The following is a 5,809-nucleotide window of genomic DNA, read 5'->3' on the forward strand; positions in this document are numbered from 1 at the left end:
CATTATTACTTTTTAAAGTTTCCTCGGGCCCTTTGAAATCACTACCACCTCTCCCTACCCTCTCTCCCAGTCCCAGGTCACTAAAGTATTAGTCATTTTTCTATTAGTTTGCATTTACTAGAATTTCATATAAATGGAATAATAAATTATGTACTCTTTTGTCTGGCTTTTTTCACTCCGGCAAAATTATTTTTGAGAGTAATGATATTGAGTCTCTTTTCATGTGCTTATTTGCCATCTGTATATTTTCCTTGGTCAACTAACTGCCTCTGAAATTTTTTGCCCATTAAAAAAAATTGTGTTCTTTATTTATTATTATTGAATGTCCAGCATTCATTACATATTCTGGTACAAGTCCTGTGTCAGATGTGTGATTTACAAATACTCTGTCCCAATTTGTGGCTTTTTTCATTTTCCTAACAATTTCAAAGAAGAGACTTGTTAATATTTATGAAGTCAAGATCTTCACTTTCTTCCCTCCCATGGCTCATGTTCTCCTCCTTCTGGTCCTCTGTCCTGCTATCTCCAGCCACCTCGCCTTCTCTGGACTCCCAGGTCCAACTCCTCCATTCAGGGAGACTGCCAGGCTGTGCCCGAGTTCCCCCTTTGCCCCCTCCCTGCAGAAGTGAAACCTGAAAACACACTCCAGGAAGTCAGCTGGGCAACAGCAGTGCTTACCTCATGCTTCCTGTACTGTCTCCTGACATGTAATGTCTTAAAAACCCTTGTTTCTTGTACCTCGTCTGTTTTGCTTTGTTTTGTGTGGACATGCAAATCTAGTTCCTGATAGCACATCTTGGCTGGGAAGCACACGTTCCCTTATATTTCCTTGTGAATATTATTTTTTAATATATATTTTATTGATTTTTTACAGAGAGGAGGGGAGAGAGATAGAGAGTTAGAAACATCGATGAGAGAGAAACATCGATCAGCTGCCTCCTGCACATCTCCCACTGGGGATGTGCCCGCAACCCAGGTAAATGCCCTTGACCGGAATCGAACCCAGGACCCTTCAGTCCACAGGCCGACGCCCTATCCACTGAGCCAAACAGGTTTCGGCGACCTCCTTGTGAAATTTAATAAGGTTATAGAGTTTCTGAGTAAATGGGAAAGAGCATTTCCAACGAAAGGTGGGCTAGTGGACAACAGAATGGCTTCAAGAGGGAAATCTGAGTTTAGATGCTCAGGCCAAACATGAGAAAAGATGTACTCCTACCTTGAATGGGGTCTGTGGACCTCCAAAATTATATGACGACTGTATATGTAGAATGTGCATTTTCCTGAGATGCCTAAAGATTACATTAGGACTCACAGGCTTTGCCTGGCCAGCATAGCTCAGTGGTTGAGCATCAACCTATGAACCAGGTCACAGTTCGATTCCCGGTCAGGGCACAGGCCTGGGTTATGGACTCCTTCCCCAATGTGGGGCATGCAGGAGGCAGCAGATGGATGATTCTCTTTCATCACTGATGTTTCTCTCTCTCTCCCCCTCTCCCTTCCTCTCTAAAATCAATAAAAATATATATATATTTTTAAAAAAGAACTCAAAAGCTTGGATAATGCACAAATGATTATTCAGCACTACTCTAAGAACATCAAATTTCAAATTATAGAGGGATTTAAGTTAACATTTCCTTCTGAGTTTATGACTTATGGAAAAAAAGGAAGAAAATCTATGTTTAGTGCATTTGGGAACGGAGCAAAATGAGTTGCGTGCATGCCATCTGCCATCTTCTCTGGGAACTTGTGTGTGGCTATACACATAGCTGCCTCCTTTGTGCCCTTCCTGCTTCGACTTAAATGTCGCCTCCTCAGAGAGGCCTTCCCTGCCCATTCAACTGAAATGAGGCTTCCATCATCATCACTTGTCATACCTGGTATTTTCTGATTTGTGGATTCCTGCCCCGTTAGAATGTAAGCTCCAGGGAGCCAGTCAATGATTCTCTCTCATCATTGATGTTTCTCTCTCTCTCCCTCTCCCTTCCTCTCTGAAATCAATAATATATATATGTGTGTATATAGATGTATATATATGAATATACATACACACACACACATATATATATACATACACACACACATATATATATATACTTTTAAATGTAAGCTCCATAAGAATAGATACCCCAGTCCATGCAGTATCTCACGTTTCTAGAACAGTACCTGGTACATGGAAGAAGCTCCATAACTGTGCTTGGAGATCATATTTTGAGCATCAAATGAGCTTCAATCCTGTTTGCGGTGCACCCTGGGAAAAAAGAAAAAGAGATTGCCACTCGTGAAGGAGCAGGGTGCAGGCAGAAATAAGGCAGTCTGTGTGTAAGTCACTCAGAGTCTGAGCAGCAAGAGAAGCTGCAGAGAGCAGGAGGAGAGCTGCAGGAATCTGCAAAGGCCTGTATTTGAAAACTGCATCTCGGGGACTCAGAGTCAAGGTCATCACTGAGCCTCTATGATGAGCGGGGTTGGCTCTCTAAAGGAGCCACCCCAGGCAAAGGTGGATACAAAGGAAGGGAAACGGGGAGAAAGGCAGACCTGTGTCTCTCTCTGCCTCCTTTAATTACTACCAGAGGAGAGAAGGGCAGAAAAGGGGGAACGGGCCTGGGGAGCTGCGGGGAAGCAGGGAGAACCGCAGGAAGCCCTGGTCTGCAGTGTGTGAGGCCGTGTCACAACAGGAGTGCAAGCTGCTCCCCCATTTTATTTTTTGCCCCCCCCGCCGCCTCCCATTTTATGTACCAGGAATCCTTATCATCAACCAGGGACATTTCAGGTTCCTCTTATATCCCTGGAGGTACTGAGTGTTGTGTGGCTTTTATTTCATCAAGAAAAAAAGAAGTTAAAAGGGGACAAATGCAGCTGACAGGGATGATTACAAAGTGGTGTGTATGTGTATGGTGGGGGGAGCGTTAGTTTCCTTTCCAATAGTGTCAGCTTTCAGTTTAGCAGATTATCTGAGTTTACTTCTTTTCTACCCTCTTTCATTAAAAAAAAAAAAAGGTAATATATTCACATAGTTCAGTGGTTCTCAACCATCTGGCCCTTTCAATACAGTTCCTCATGTTGTGACCCAACCATAACATTATTTTCGTGGCTACTTCATCACTGTCATGTTGCTACTGTGATGAATCGTCATATAAATATCTGATATGCAGGATGGTCTTAGGCGACCCCTGTGAAAGGGTCGTTCGGCCGCCAAAGGGGTCGCGACCCACAGGTTGAGAATTGCTGACATAGTTCAAAAAAAGTCCCCAAGGGGTGTAGAGTGAAAAGTGCTCTACACGGCTATTCTCCACCTCCCTCTGAGGTCTCCTAACATTATTTTTGTGGCTACTTCATCACTGTCATGTTGCTACTGTGATGAATCGTCATGTAAATATCTGATATGCAGGATGGTCTTAGGTGACCCCTGTGAAAGGGTCGTTCAACCGCCAGAGGGGTCGCGGCCCACAGGTTGAGAACTGCTGACATAGTTCAAAAAAGCCCCCAAGGGGTGTAGAGTGAAAAGTGCTCTGAGACCCACGGCTATTCTCCACCTCCCTCTGAGGTCTCCTTGGAGATGATCAGTGTCAACAGATCCTTGAATCCGTCCAGAAATATTCCCTTGGACACAGTGACACGGGGCCAGACGTACTGAGAGCACACGCAGCGGCTTTTCCACTAAGGAAGCCAAAGCTGAGGGCGCTGCTCTGCATTTTTCACCGGGAACGACGCAGCAGTAACAGGAACCAGCAGGACTGGGGGAGGGAGGGATCTCCTCTCGGTTCACTGGCAGATAGATCACTTAGCACGAAAAGGAACTGTGGAGGGCATAGCATGTGGTCTGCCAGGTGTCAGGTGCTTTTAATCTAGGACAAAGCTAGTCTAGCTTTAAAGAGTGATGGCTAGCCTGTCTGGTGTGGCTCAGCGGTTGAGTGTAGACCTATGAACCAGGAGGTCACGGTTCGATTCCCAGTCAGGACACATGCCGGGGTTGCAGGCTCTACCCGCAATGGGAGGCATGCAGGAGGCAGCCCATCAATGATTCTTTCTCATCTTTGATGTCTCTCTCTCCCTCTCCCTTCCTCTCTGAAATCAATAAAAATGCATTTTTTTAAAAAAGGGTGATGGCTAAAGACACGGGATATGGCAGAAGAAGTCATGGCTGTCATGTGCGATAGAGAATAAAGTTCCAATGAAGCAGATAAGGGCCTTCTCTGAAGGGAAGGGGTGTGGGGGTGTAAGCTTTGGAGAAGGAAGATGTTTTATGGAGTCCGACCAAGGTGTATGTTTATTAAGCGGGTGTCGCCCCACAGCTGAACCGTTGGAGTGACGGTTCACAATCAAAGAAGGAACAAAACCAGGGAGCTAGATGGTTCTCAGTTGGCATGCCGGGAGACTGACAACCACAGGATGGGGCCCAGGGCTGGGAATTAAGTTCGAAAAGGTCTGACAATGCCCAGTGGAGGGAGGCCCAATGCTGAAGGTGGAAGACCTCAAAAAAGTAGGCGAGGAAGGAGCTGGCAAATCAGGCGGCACCACACACCAGAAGATCCAACTGAATCTATTTGGCACCGGGTACTGCCTTCAAAAAAAGAAACTGGGCCCTAGCTGGTTTGGCTCAGTGGATAGAGCATCGGCCTATGGACTAAAGCCGTGGTCAGCAACCTGCGGCTCGCGAGCCACATGCGGCTCTTTGGCCCCTTGAGTGTGGCTCTTCCTAAGCCTTAGGAGTACCCTAATGAAGTTAATAACAATGTACCTACCTATATAGTTTAAGTTTAAAAAATGTGGCTCTCAAAAGAAATTTCAATCGTACTGTTGATGTTTGGCTCTGTTGACTAATGAGTTTGCCGACCACTCGGCTAAAGGGTTCGATTTGGGCCAAGGGCACATACCCAGGTTGCACGGCCTTGATCCCATTCCCCCGAGTAGGGAGCATGCAGGAGGCAGCCGGTCAATGATTCTCTCATCATTGATGTTTCTCTCTCTCCTTTCCTCTCTGAAATCAATGAAAAAAAGTATATTTAAAAAATAAAAAACCCAACACAAACAACAAAAAGAAGAATATGGTTCCTTAAATGTTAAAAAAAAAAAAAAAGAAAAGAACCCAGGAGGGCAGGAGGGAATGGGTCTGAACCCGACTACCTGGGCTCAGTCCTGGTTCCAATACTTGTCAGCAGTGTGAACCTGGGCCAATTAGACCCCTGTGTGTCCGTTTCCTGGTAGAGATAATACACAGAAATAATAATAGTCCCCCATCGGGGTGTTGTGTGCTCAACCAAATTCTCTACCACGAAGGCTTTAGAACATTGCGGATGGATCACGAGAATTCCCTATTACACAGTGTTTTACCAAATATCCTACTTTCAAAAGATATGCGCTTGTAAGAACATGTCATAAATAACTTCCAAATGCAATGGGTATTTAATTTCAAGGCGTGCCTTTAACATTTATAAATGATAAAACGTGTGTGTTTGTTTTTTGTCCTCGTTCAATAGGAACTTATCTGGCCACTGGGATAAGCTACCCATGAAAACGCCTGGTCCGAAATGAAAAAGAGGCCTGTCCAGGCCTGTTTTGCTGACACGGAAGTTCTTGGGAGGTAAATCCCGAAAAGGCAGAATCACAGACGGACGTCAGGTAGTGGTGGGGTGGGGGGTGGAGGGTGTGAAGACTAGCATAGCGAGCGCAGGAGGCAAGAAGGACTCGGGGTGGGGCTGTTGCAGAGAAAACCGCCTCTTTTTTATTTTTAATATATTTTATTGATTTTTTACAGAGAGGAAGGGAGAATAGAGAAACATCTATCAGCTGCCTCTTGCACACCCCCTACTGG

The 5,809-nt window shown here is 45.3% G+C and overlaps 1 long non-coding RNA gene across 1 annotated transcript in view; it reads right to left on the minus strand.

The window, feature by feature from the left end:
• LOC107184372 overlaps positions 1-5,809 on the minus strand; it is a 19,659-nt gene that overhangs the window by 12,226 nt on the left and 1,624 nt on the right. Inside the window, exon 2 of the long non-coding RNA XR_001515199.1 lies at positions 2,164-2,248. This is a non-coding gene — a long non-coding RNA (uncharacterized LOC107184372). The remainder of the gene's footprint in view (positions 1-2,163; positions 2,249-5,809) is intronic.

Source organism: Myotis davidii, unplaced genomic scaffold (genome assembly GCF_000327345.1).
Source record: "Myotis davidii unplaced genomic scaffold, ASM32734v1 scaffold164, whole genome shotgun sequence".
NCBI lineage: Eukaryota > Metazoa > Chordata > Mammalia > Chiroptera > Vespertilionidae > Myotis > Myotis davidii.